The sequence below is a fragment of the Schistocerca piceifrons genome, chromosome 4 (genome assembly GCF_021461385.2).
Source record: "Schistocerca piceifrons isolate TAMUIC-IGC-003096 chromosome 4, iqSchPice1.1, whole genome shotgun sequence".
Taxonomy (NCBI): Eukaryota; Metazoa; Arthropoda; class Insecta; order Orthoptera; family Acrididae; genus Schistocerca; species Schistocerca piceifrons.
This window is the reverse complement of record NC_060141.1, coordinates 653,950,795-653,964,571: the sequence shown is the minus strand read 5'-3', so window position 1 is coordinate 653,964,571 and position 13,777 is coordinate 653,950,795. Positions and strand designations below refer to the sequence as shown.

At 43.4% G+C, this 13,777-nt stretch overlaps 1 protein-coding gene across 3 annotated transcripts in view; it reads right to left on the bottom strand.

Moving 5' to 3' along the window:
* LOC124796245 (gamma-aminobutyric acid receptor subunit beta) overlaps window positions 1–13,777 on the bottom strand; it is a 621,538-nt gene that overhangs the window by 405,660 nt on the left and 202,101 nt on the right. The gene's annotated exons all lie outside the window — the stretch shown is intronic.

Below are 13,777 nucleotides of genomic sequence, written 5' to 3'. Positions count from 1 at the left end.
AAGGACATCACACACATCCATGCCCGAGGCAGGATTCGAACTTGCGACCGTAGCGGCCACGCGGTTCCAGACTGTAGCGTCTAGAACCTCTCGGCCACTCCGGCCGGCGCATGGGCGCTCAGTAGAACAAGAAAGACGGAGGGTGTAACGTGATGTGACCCGGGGAAACTAGGTGGTGGGACGAAACTTCTCAATCCTCTCACAGTTTTTATCTTTTACCCCAGATGATAGTAATTTTGTCAACGAGCTTTGCTTTATCGTTAAGTCAAATGCTTTTCCCAAGCTAAGAAGTGCTGCGTCTACCTGACTGACTTGATCAATGAATCACAGGTTGTCCCGTGAAAGAAAAAGCTCGGGTTGGCTTTCGCGTAGCTAGTGTTTCCGGAATACCTGCTGCGTGGCATGGAAGAGATCATTCTGTTCGAGATACCTCATTACGTTTCAGTTCTGAATATGGCATAATATTGTATTCTAACATAATCACATCATACATACTGGACGGTGGTTTTGTGGATCAACTCTGTTATCCTCCTTGCAGATAACTGTGACCTGTGTTTTCTCCCAACTAGTTGTTTGAGAGTCCTGTGGCAAATTATGGTTAAAATACGACATACGTCAGTACAGGATCCGAAAGGGCTTCCATCAGACCAGAGAGTCTTATTCATTTCCATTGATTTCAGCTAATAGATGTATCACCCATCTTTAAAGTGAACATTTCAAAACGGAGTCCAGCATATCTGCTTTTGCTTTCCTTTTCTCAGCTTTGATTCATTTGTCGTCGACGAATATTTGGACACTAACTTTGATGCCAATGACAGTCTTTCGTACGACCGGAATTTGTTAGGGGTCTGTAAGAGTTTCTTCAATAAGACTCTGCTGTTGTAATCACTGAAGGCTCCAAGGGTAGCCATTTTGTCAGCCAAATGCATTTTATTCAGCGTTTCTGTGTGTATACCACAATGCTGTGTTTTACGAGGGCTGTCCAAAAAAGTAAGTTACGATTGATCGCGAAATGAAAATCACAGTGAAAATCAAAAATGTTTCATTTGTAACAGTTAGCTACACCTTTCAGCTACTTCTCTACGTAGTCGCCGTTCTGACTCAGACATTCGTCGTAGCGTTGTACCAACTTTCCAATACCCTCATCATAGAAGGCAGCCGCCAGTGGTTTCCGCTAATTCTCTACGCTGGCCTAAAGCTCGTTGTCTGTCCCAAAATGTTGTTTTCATAGCCAGCGGTTCGTTTGAGATGAGATGAAACTCAGTGGGAGACAATTACGGGCTGTATTGTGGGTAACCAAATATTTCCAATTGAAACGGTACAGGAACATCTTCATTGCCCCTGCAGAATGAGGTTGAGAATTGTCTTGAAGAAGAAACCGCACGACAGTTATGTAATGTTGGTTGCATAGCTTCAGTGGAAAATTCTCATCAGGCCCTCGTACTTGGCGGGAGACGCTATTTTCTACAGCATCTTTACGCGCTCACTAAGAGCTCAGGAATGAAAAGAGCGACATAATTCTACCTAGAGTCATACTAGAGACACTGCCCAACACATCTTTGCAAAGCTTTATCGGATTTTCATAGTCGTTTCCATTTCGCGACTGATCGTAACTTACTTTCTGGACAGCCCTCGTATATCTATTATACATAATTTTCTGTTGTTTTACAAGTTTCTTCACAGTGAATGTGTAACAGGGTGGGTACCTTCCTTTATGAACTGTTTTATTAGCTACCTATCTATCCAAAACTGGTTCACTATTTCTGCATACTTGATCCACAATTCCTTTACATGTTTCTCCCATGTTTTGTTTTCCTCTTTGAGATATGACATGACTCTTTCCTAGTTTACTGAACATGTAAACCTTTCTAATTTTATTTTACGCTTCGAACTTCAGTAATTGTTGATACAACTGCTCATGGTCACTGGTACCATTTTTAGCTTGGACGTTCTCGATGGTGTCTGGTGCACATGTTGCAATTAGATACAAATTATTTACATCCTGAGAGCAGTTTCTGAATATTCATTCCTATTATACTTCAAAGAAAGCATTTAGAATTAGTTCGAAGGATCTCTTGTCACATCCATCACTTACAAACGAGTAATCATCCCATTAGATTTTTATATGATTAAAGTCTCATCCAATGGAAACATTAAGACTCAAGAACGTATCGATTTAGGAATTGAGGAATTCCTAAGGTTTTCAGTCACCTCTCGGTGAGTTAGGTGTTCAATAGAAGAACTAAATTATAAATTTGTGTCCGCCATTGATACTGAGTCTAGTCGGAACAGTCTCACATGCAGCTTCTGTGGTATCACATATCGATACCGCCCCACGAGCGACAAAGTAGGCAACGGAATTGCAAGTTTTCGTAAAATGCCGACAGAGGTCGTGTGGAATCCGGCGGACCCAATGTAGCATGCCTGCTGCACCAAGCATCCAGCAGCTGCGTACCATGATCGCCCTCTGGCCAAACAAAGATTGGCCAGTGGCAGCTACCCACCATTGTTGTTGCTGTTATAAGAGCTGTACGCTGTTTCTTGCTACACTATTTGTGATGAGTCGTCATACGTCCGGAGAAAGGCAAGTTAGATAATCTTCTATTTACTGTGTTAACTTGTTTGCTAATCATTTCTGCTCCTGTCCAGCTTTCCTACGTCAGTAACCGCACTGCTCTGTCACCAACCTGTCCATACCGCTGTGTACTAAGTCGTACCCTCTATATACTCCTTCTTTCTGCTTTCCCTTCCTTGCTTATAACTGGGTTTCCATCTGAGTTCTTGATATTCATACAAGTGGTTCTTTTTTCTCGAAAGGTCTCTTAAATTTTCCTGTAGGCAGCCTCTATCTTACCCCTAGTGATATATGCCGCTACATCTTTACATGTGTCCTCTAGTCATCCCTGCTTAACCATTTTGCACTTCCTGCCGATCTCGTTTTTGAGACGTTTGTATTCCTTTTTGCCTACTTCATTTACTGCCTTTTTATATTTTCTCCTTTCAGCAATTAAATTCAATATTTCTTCTGTTATCCAAGGATTTCTACTGGCCCTCGTCTTTTTACCTACTTGTCCTCTGCTGCCTTCAGTGTTTCATCTCTCAAAACTGCCCATTCTTCTTCTATTTGCCACATGAAATTAAAATACTCGAGTAGGATTACCTTTGATACCATTTGCTAATATCGAAGCATACTGTACTAGATTCCGTCGTAACCAGGTGCAGTATCACGAGCCACAGTGCCGAATCCAGCTCCCTTATAGAGAAATGGCAGTTGTAAGACTTGGTATTGTCGGATCTGTAGTCCAGCTGGCGCCTCTCCATGATCGTGCTGTAGCGGCGGAACGCCGGATCCTGGACGGTGTTGGCAGTAGTCTTTGCAAATGTTTTGCCATCGTCTGAACGATATCTCCGGACGTTGTACGGAGGCACCCCTGGTTCGGCTCTGCTGGTGATGGCTAACGACCGTGCCGGAAATCATTCCGATTGCTTTCGATAATTTTGTATAACAAGTGAAACGGTTGCCAGAGTCCATAGACGTTAGGCACGACTTTTTCTTGGTCTCTGTAATTTTAGTTATTAATACATAAGGACAATTCTTTTAAGAGTCTACGTTTGTAAAAAAGCAATATTTTGTTTGTGGATTAGAAGCACTCCGACTTAACAGTTATGGCTTTGAATTATCTTCACTGTTTATTGAAATAGCTATTCTCAATTATTTGTCACCGGTAGATAGTTTCAGTGGGACATTGCACTATTTCTCGTGCTTGTGCCTAACCTCCTCTTAGTTGTTATTTTATAATCAATCGTTTGGACAGGTTGTTAACAGCGCGATGATAGCACTGTATCAGTCCTGGTGGCAGATTTATTCGTGAGTGAAAGAGCATAATGATACAGCTTTTAAACACATGGCACTCTGTAGATACGTCAAATTTGCCGATAGGCGTACCGCTCCCTACGACAAATATGCTCCAACGCATTCAGTTCCAATCAGAAAACTCCCTGCTCATCGTCTGACGACTGAATTGCCATATGATGAACAACACTGGTGCTACCTACAGAGGCTTCCAAGTCAAATTCGAAGCCTGAACGCCACGAAGAATAGAGAAGGTAAGAAGAATACAGAAAGCTGCGAAATAGGATAAAGGAATACCGTCACGCCCAGCGAGCGGTGTAGACAGTGTCACTGAAGACTAGAGAAGGTCCATCCACTCAGATAGCGTGGATATGTTTAACTGGAAGATGGAAAGATTTATGGAACTCGGTCGGGAAGTAATCGAGCAAATTAGGTTACAATAATCAAAACGAGAAAAGCAATAACCAGAATCTTTTCTGAAGCGACAGGCACCGACATATCAACATTAACCTGCACTCTCCACAGACACATTACATTAAAAAAAGACGTATTGCCAATTGGAAGTGTGTAAGCATAGGAAATATACTACATGAGACTATACGGAACGAAACGGTCACACCAAGCCTACCGCACGCCACTGACAACACGGAAGTAAACACAGCAACGGCGCCAGTACCAGGAATACAATGTCATCTAACTGCCAGGAAGATGGAACTGCTGCCCTAAAGTGAATCTATTTTATTGCAATTTCACTTTATCAGTTTTAACACTCGACTGCACTTAATTTACCATTGAGATAACATTTACAACTGTTTTTTGGCTCTGAGCACTATGCGACTTAACTTCTGAGGCCATCAGTCGCCTAGAACTTAGAACTAATTAAACCTAACTGACCTAAGGACATCACACACATCCATGCCAGAGGCAGGATTCGAACCTGCGACCGAATCCTGCCTCGGGCATGGATGTGTGTGCTGTCCTTAGGTTAGTTAGGTTTAAATAGTTCTATGTTCTAGGGTACTGATGACCTCAGACGTTAAGTCCCATAGTGCTCAGAGCCATTTGAACCATTTGTAATTCATTGTTGTTCCGTTAACTGTTTATTATTTATAGACATATGTTTTTATACGAGCACTTCTATTTTAGTAAAACGCATTTTCATGTAATTTGCTTTTAATGTTACAATAGGTACTGAAAACTCTATATAGTTATTATGATTTTAAGATGTCACCGTAGAAGACATGTGCAAAAGTTTTCAGTTTTTCAGTGCTACTTTTCAAACTTTTTAAAAAAAATTTTTTTAAAGCCTTATAACTTTATTTATTTGTTCTCTGTCATCAACTTTTAATGTACGGTACCAGTTTTAAATAACTGCCTACAGCAAACATATGTGGATTCAGAGTACACTGTTATCCGCCCTGCTTCCTCTGCGTTTTGCCCTCTTCCTCTCTTACCGCCTTCCCCACTTCCCGTATCCCTATCTCCCATAATTCTTATTATAGTAGTACAGAGCGATATTTTAATTTCAGTTTTTTTTTTACTATGGCCGATATGATGTACATCCGTTGTAACATTTTAGACTACTTCGTTATGTTGAAAGTGTCTAACAGTATTTGTTATATATCTGTGCAAACCTTTTCATTGAATAAAGCACTATTTAAAATGGCATCTACTTCCTTAAACTGGTAATGTGAATATATATATTTAAGGGAACGCGACATAATAATTTATTACACAAATACTACATGTTTCTTTCATCAATAGGATTTATCCGACTTATTAGAAAAGATGCACAGTCCGACTTATTTTTAAGAAGGAAAACCCATGATAATCTTATTTTACCAACCAGTTAGGGTCTTATCCATTGAAGTGGAAGGCCTGTAATGTTTGTTACTGAATTACTAAAAATTAAATTTATGGCGAATGTCTCCTCAGTTTTCGTAAGCACCCTAGCACAACACTAATCAGGGTAACAGCGTAACTGATAATATGAAATATTCCGCAGATAATCATGAGGTAACAATTTTGAAGCTACTAGATTTCAGCAAAGCATTTGATAAGGTCAGCTTTGACATACTGCTTCCAAAAATGTGACAGTTATACTTTTCACTTACTGCTGTGAAGTGGTTTTAATGCTACAGGAGAAACAGACACCAGCATTTTGTCTGTGAAAATAAAAAAAAAAAATCAGACATGTTCTCTTAGGAGAAACACAGTAATGGTCCCATTGCTGTCCTCCTTGTATGTCCATGACAGCTCGTCGGTTCAGTCATTCTGTAAACATAATTTCCATCCCGACTACGTGCAGTTAAGTGACAGACGTGAAGGTATTAATACTGCCATCGTCCAGATGAATAACGATTTGTTGTCATTGGTCAAATAGGCACAAAACCTGTCATTTAAACTAAATGTCAAAAGTCACAAGTATTTTCAGGATCCCATCAAAATCAAATAGACCAGTGTTCCATCAAAAATCACCTCCTGTCCCTCTCGACGGTATCTCAGCACTATATCAAGAAACGGTGGGGAACTTCGGTGTAGCTTTGGATAAGTGCCTCAGCTGGACAGAAAGTGCTGTCGCCAAGCGCGGGAAATCTTCCGCTTGCGTTGATGCTCTCCATAAATTTCGGATTGTGTTTCAACAGAGTGTTAAGCAAACACTTGTGCACTCAATCGTTCTGCCTCCGTGACTGCTATGTACTAAAACACAACAAGCGTGGTGAAAGTCCTAGATGGTTAGAACTGCTATGCTTGTTTGTGTTCGTCTTTACGTCTGCATCATACGTCTATTGGACCATGTCAGTGCATTGTACATCCTGTTGTGATGAATATGGCCAGACAAGTTAATTGTCTGTCATTTGCCACGTCTACTTCATAGGCTGCTTGCAGTGCGTTCACCTCAATACCTGATATCAGAGGTCAAGTAGACGACATCTCCTCATAATCGGAAACAAGGTCACACTGTATGTAGTATCCTAGATGTTCCCGTTCACAAAACAGAAACACTTGCGAGAAACTAGCGAATTCCTTCCCTGTTGCTGCCATCCGTCTCTAGAAGAAGTTATCCTACACTCTGGACATAATACAGTGGCTTGTTGCGTTTAAGATAAATCTGAAGCACTTCTCTTTGTTAACGTCTCAACTTTTTTCTACGTGTTAACGCACTTGAGAAATTCCCTCTGTCAAACAATAAATAAAATTCTCCCATCTTCCACCAGCTATACTTCTTTGTTTTATCATTTATCAGTCAGCAACGTCACTTATTTCCTCCGCTCTTCACTAGCTGTGTCTGTGCCACTTTCATCTTCCTCGCCCTTCCCTGCCCTTTTTCTCGCGCTAATTGCTACCAGCTCTCACAGCTTAAATCTGCCTGATTGCAAAATATCTTTGTTGTTCTGCTTTCTGTGAATTAACATGAACTTTGCTTCTTTCTAATCTAGTTAATACTGTCGGTTTGTCTGTTTGAACATGCTAATCTCCAAAACTACCAGGTGAATTTGCACGGGGTTTCCACAGGTAACTTGAGCGTCGGCTGAGACGACATGCAGGTCTTATTTCATCAAAATTGAATCACGAAAAAATGATTGAAAGTTCTATCTCCTCCACAATAACATTGCAAATGCGAAAGTAACTCCGTTACGTTTTCACGACTAAACAGTTGAACCGATTTCAATCAAATTTGACATGAAAAACTTGAAACCTGAGGAAGGAAAGGGCTACTTTACAAATTGAATAGTATAAGATATTTATTTATCTGAAGAATTTAATAAGAATTGCGGAAAAAAGAAGGTACTTACTCTTCAACGTTTGAACTTTTTCATGTTTGTGAAAATACACTCCTGGAAATTGAAATAAGAACACCGTGAATTCATTGTCCCAGGAAGGGGAAACTTTATTGACACATTCCTGGGGTCAGATACATCACATGATCACACTGACAGAACCACAGGCACATAGACACAGGCAACAGAGCATGCACAATGTCGGCACTAGTACAGTGTATATCCACCTTTCGCAGCAATGCAGGCTGCTATTCTCCCATGGAGACGATCGTAGAGATGCTGGATGTAGTCCTGTGGAACGGCTTGCCATGCCATTTCCACCTGGCGCCTCAGTTGGACCAGCGTTCGTGCTGGACGTGCAGACCGCGTGAGACGACGCTTCATCCAGTCCCAAACATGCTCAATGGGGGACAGATCCGGAGATCTTGCTGGCCAGGGTAGTTGACTTACACCTTCTAGAGCACATTGGGTGGCACGGGATACATGAGGACGTGCATTGTCCTGTTGGAACAGCAAGTTCCCTTGCCGGTCTAGGAATGGTAGAACGATGGGTTCGATGACGGTTTGGATGTACCGTGCACTATTCAGTGTCCCCTCGACGATCACCAGTGGTGTACGGCCAGTGTAGGAGATCGCTCCCCACACCATGATGCCGGGTGTTGGCCCTGTGTGCCTCGGTCGTATGCAGTCCTGATTGTGGCGCTCACCTGCACGGCGCCAAACACGCATACGACCATCATTGGCACCAAGGCAGAAGCGACTCTCATCGCTGAAGATGACACGTCTCCATTCGTCTCTCCATTCACGCCTGTCGCGACACCACTGGAGGCGGGCTGCACGATGTTGGGGCGTGAGCGGAAGACGGCCTAACGGTGTGCGGGACCGTAGCCCAGCTTCATGGAGACGGTTGCGAATGGTCCTCGCCGATACCCCAGGAGCAACAGTGTCCCTAATTTGCTGGGAAGTGGCGGTGCGGTCCCCTACGGCACTGCGTAGGATCCTACGGTCTTGGCGTGCATCCGTGCGTCGCTGCGGTCCGGTCCCAGGTCGACGGGCACGTGCACCTTCCGCCGACCACTGGCGACAACATCGATGTACTGTGGAGACCTCACGCCCCACGTGTTGAGTAATTCGGCGGTACGTCCACCCGGCCTCCCGCATGCCCACTATACGCCCTCGCTCAAAGTCCGTCAACTGCACCTACGGTTCACGTCCACGCTGTCGCGGCATGCTACCAGTGTTAAAGACTGCGATGGAGCTCCGTATGCCACGGCAAACTGGCTGACACTGACGGCGGCGGTGCACAAATGCTGCGCAGCTAGCGCCATTCGACGGCCAACACCGCGGTTCCTGGTGTGTCCGCTGAGCCGTGCGTGTGATCATTGCTTGTACAGCCCTCTCGCAGCGTCCGGAGCAAGTATGGTGGATCTGACACACCGGTGTCAATGTGTTCTTTTTTCCATTTCCAGGAGTGTATTATTGGTTCATTCATTCTACGTAATAAGATTGAAGTACATGAATACAATCCTTATACAGTCATAGTCAACGGCAAACAGGTAGGAAACTCTATACGGCAAAAGCGATGCAACCTTTTGACAGTTGAAGAGAGGCTACCGCTGCAAGTGGTCAGCATGCAGTAACAAATGAAAGGAGTGATATAAAACGACAACTTGCTATTTCTAGTGCTATTACTTCCATGTTCCTCAGTCACTAAACGTGGCTGTAATTTTTCCAAAACTAATAGGAATAAGTAATTAAACTTATCTTCCATTTCCCATTAATGTCAACATTTAATAATTAAATCTCAGTGCAATGTAGCATATACTGAGCTGCCAAAATTCATGAAAACCTCCTAATATCGTGTTGGACCTCCTTTTGCTCGACGTAGTGCAGCAACTCGACGTGGCGTAGACTTAACAAGTCGTTTGAAAGTCCACTGCAGAAATACTGAACCATGTTGCCTCTATAGTCGTCCATAACTGTGGAATTGATGCGGGGGCAGGATTTTGTGCACGAACTGACAGGTCGATTATGTTCCGCAAACGTTCGATGGGATTCATGTTCGGCGATCTGGGTGGGAAAATCATTAGCCCGAACGGTCCAGATTTTTTTTCAAACCAGTCAAGAAAAATTGTAGCCTGATGACATCATTGTTCGGCTACTTGATGTTCATGAATGGCTGTAAAAGGTCTCCAAGTAGCTGAACATCACCATTTCCAGTCAGTGAGAGGTTCAGTTGGATCAGAGGACCCATTCCATTCCATGTGAACACAGCCATACAATTACGCAGCCACCACCAGCTTCCACAGTGTGTTGTTGACAATTTAGGTCCAAGCTTCGTGGTGTATGCACCACACTTGTACCCTACCATTAGCTCTTACCACATGAAATCAGGACTCATCTGAATAGACTACAGTGTTCCACTTGTCTAGGGTCTAACGGGTGTGGTCATGAGCCCAAGACAGACCCTCCAAGCAATGTCGTGCTGTTAGCGAAGACACTCACGTCGGTTGTTTGCTGTCGTAGCCCATTAACGCCATACTTCGCAGCACTTTTCTAACGGATACCTTTGTCATACGTCCCACATTGGTTTCTGCTATTATTTCACGCATTGTTGCTTGTGTGTTAGCACTGACAACTTTTGCAAACGCCGCTCTCTCGCTCATGAAGTGAAGTCCGTCGGCCACTGAATTGGCCGTGGTGAGAGGTAATGCCGGAAATTTGGTATATTTGGCACAGTCTTGACACTGTGGATCTCGGAATATTGAACTACCTAATTGAGGTGGCCCACGCGTTTAGCTCTAACTACTACTCCGCGTTCAAAGTCGGATCATTCCCTTCGTGTGGCCATACTCATGTTGGAAAGCTTTTCATATGAGTGACCCGAGTACAGATGACAGCTCCTTTAATACAGTGCCCTTTTATACCTTGTGTAAGCGATACTACCACCATCTGTATATGAATATATCGCTATCCAATGACTTTTGTCACCTTGCTTAGGCTCTGGTCAACAGTTGTACGAATTTTACTAAATGCATTACAGTGTGCTGTCAATGAGCCATTGTATTATAATGTTGCTACGATTTTACTTTTGTACTGGCAATTATGGTTTTCAGAAGTAACGTATGTCTAAGCATGTATGACACGTGTTAAATCTGCAATAAATTTTTTGCCATTGAAGATGGTTAAAAACCGAAACCGGTAGCAGAATAAATATTATTACCACAGACATCACAGTCTAATGCATTTTATAAAACTTAGTGTATACGTTTCGCAATAGCAAAGTTGTAATCACGTAATCGAAAACCCTTTAAGATGAGAAATGAATTGTAAACTGATGTGTTTAAGCTCAAAAGAAATTCTGTTACGTTTTCACATCTAAACGTCTACACCGGATTGGATGAAGTATGGTATGTAGATAGCTTGAAGCTCGCGCAGGAATAAAGGCTATGTTAAATAGTAAAACAAAAAAGACGTTCAGGAAGGTTGACGCAACGAATGGTACATTTTTTTGTACATGTAAACATAAACTACGTCTAAACACGATGTACGTGTTGTGTAATGTACAGGCATGACCGGCGTTCAATAAATAATACAACACTTTCTTTTTCTGCAAGTAGATTGGTTTTATTCAGGTTTCCAATATACCATATTATTCCCCACTCTTTTGGCGGCACTTATGCATTTTAGGGAGTACATGCACTGTTTTTTTTTTTTTTTTATAAGGAAACGCGTATTTCTGAAGATAGAAGCATATATATACACGGAATACCAAAAAAGGACAGTAGTTTCTGATTTATGCCAAGCTTACAACACCATAGGTAACTTGGGCTACATTCATCTGACTTTTAATCATTCGCTTTATTTTGTCGATCCCTTTAGTAAAACAACCACAAATCACGTGGAGTAAGTCTGGCACAATGCTGAAGAAAAAAATAAAAGGCGTTTCGGAACTCACCGTGCTATGCTGAATAACTGCCTGGCGGAATTTCTCTGGCGTCAACGTTTTGGGGAAAATCCATTCCACAATTTCATTGAGTGTGTTCGAAAAATTTATCCTAATGCTGCACATTAACTTGAGGTAGCTGTTTTTATCTAATCTGTGATTCGAGCTTTAATGTATATCTGTGCAAAATAAACAAATATGATACTTTTCTCGTGATCAGCGCATGCACCCCCAAACTGCATAACTGCCCATTTGGCTACAAAATCCTATTTTCAACGTGATCTCTGTTCAGTGCGATGGCCTTATGCACCCATACTGGCAAGGCTGTATGCTAGCCACTCTACTCGTCGACGTCGGAGACAAGGTCGTGCTGCGTCAGTAACCTACATGTCACCCACGTACTGCTTCCTGCAGAGTGTGTTCTTCATTGGGCCAAACAGTTGGTCGTTCATTGCCCTTGATGGTCTTCTGTTAGGGAGCGTGGAATCTAGTGGGCACACATCTTTCCGTATCCCGCCTGGTGGATGAGTCTCTCAGCACTACCAACAGAGACCTCCAGTTCGGCAGCTAGCTGTTAGATTGTGATCCGTTGATCACCTCGAATCAGATTGTCCGCACGATCCAGCATTGCAGGAGTCATAGCTGTGTGCGACCGGCCAGCTCATGGGTGATCGGACAGGTTTATGATAGTGACAGACATCTCGCCCAACGATTCACTGTGCTTTTGTTCCCTACCAAGTCTCCGTAGACATTCCGCAAGCTCTGCTTGGAATGCACCTTGGTTACGTGCGCCACTTTCAAGGGTACTTGTAGCACCGCCACTTATCGGAACTTGATGAAATTATAGGAGGTGAAGCGGAAATTTTCCAGGATGCTTCTCAACAAATTTCGCGTTTTTTCAACCGAAATTGGCCGAGAAAAAAATTGTTGCATTACATACTGAACATCCCTCGAATTTCAATAGTCCCAGCACACATGCTGCGCCCTTCCCACGCCCCTCCACGCTCAAACTGGAGCTGGACGAGCGGCCTTGTCTCGCGTTGTAATACTTTGGGTGAGCGGGGTAGAGGGCACACATCATAAAAGCAGCTGACGTTATCGCACGTATAATGTATTGCTATCATGCGTCATAACAAAACCACGGATGTGTTAGCGCAGATGCAGGTAACAACAGCCAGTGCAGAATACAAAGAGGTGACAAAAATCATGGGAGAGCTATACGTGCATTTACAGACGGTGGTAGTATCTCGCACACAGGGTATAAAAGAGCAGTGTATTGGCCGAACTATTATTTGTATTCAGGTGTTTCTGATGTGATTATGTCCACACGGCAGGAATTAAAATACTTTTAACACGGAATGGTAGTTAGAGCTAGATTTGGGGACATTTCATTTCAAAAATCGTTAGGGAATTCAATATTCCAAGATCGACAGTGTCAAGTGTGTGCCGAGAATACCAAGTTTCAGACATTACCTCTCCACAGGGGCAACGCTGCGGCAGACGGATTTCACTTAAAGACCGAGAGGGCGGCGTTTGTGAGAGTTGTCAGTGCTAACAGACGAGGATGAAATGACCCCAGAAATCGATGTGGGACGTTCGACGAAAGTATCAATTAGGACAGTGCTGCGAAATGTGGTGTTAATGGGCTATGGTGGGAGACGACGGACGTGAGTGCCTTTGCTAACAGCACAACATCGTCTGCAGCGCCTCTCCTGGGCTCGTGACCGTGTCGGTTAGAGGCTAGACGACTGGAAAACCGTGGCCTAGATGCATGAGTCCAGATTTCAGTTGGTAGGAGCTGATGGGCCCATGTTGTCATCAAGGCACTGTGCAAGCTGGTGGCGGGTCTAATGGTGTGGAAATTGTTATGTTTGGCTACTTGGAGACCATTTACAGCCGTTCATGGACCTCCTGTTCCCAAACAACGATGGAATTTTTATGGATGACGATGCGCTACGTAGACGGGCCACAATCATTCGCGATTGGTTTGAAGAACATTCTGGACATTTCAAGTGAATGATATGGCCACCATGGCTCAATATTTCTGCAGGGGACTTCCAACGTCTTGTTAACACTTTGCCGACCGGCGACATCACAGTCGTGTCGTGTGAATAGTATCGCTCAGGGGCCGGTGACACCACAGTGGTGTCGTGAGCATAGTATCGTGCAATGGCCGGTGACAGCACTTTAGTACCT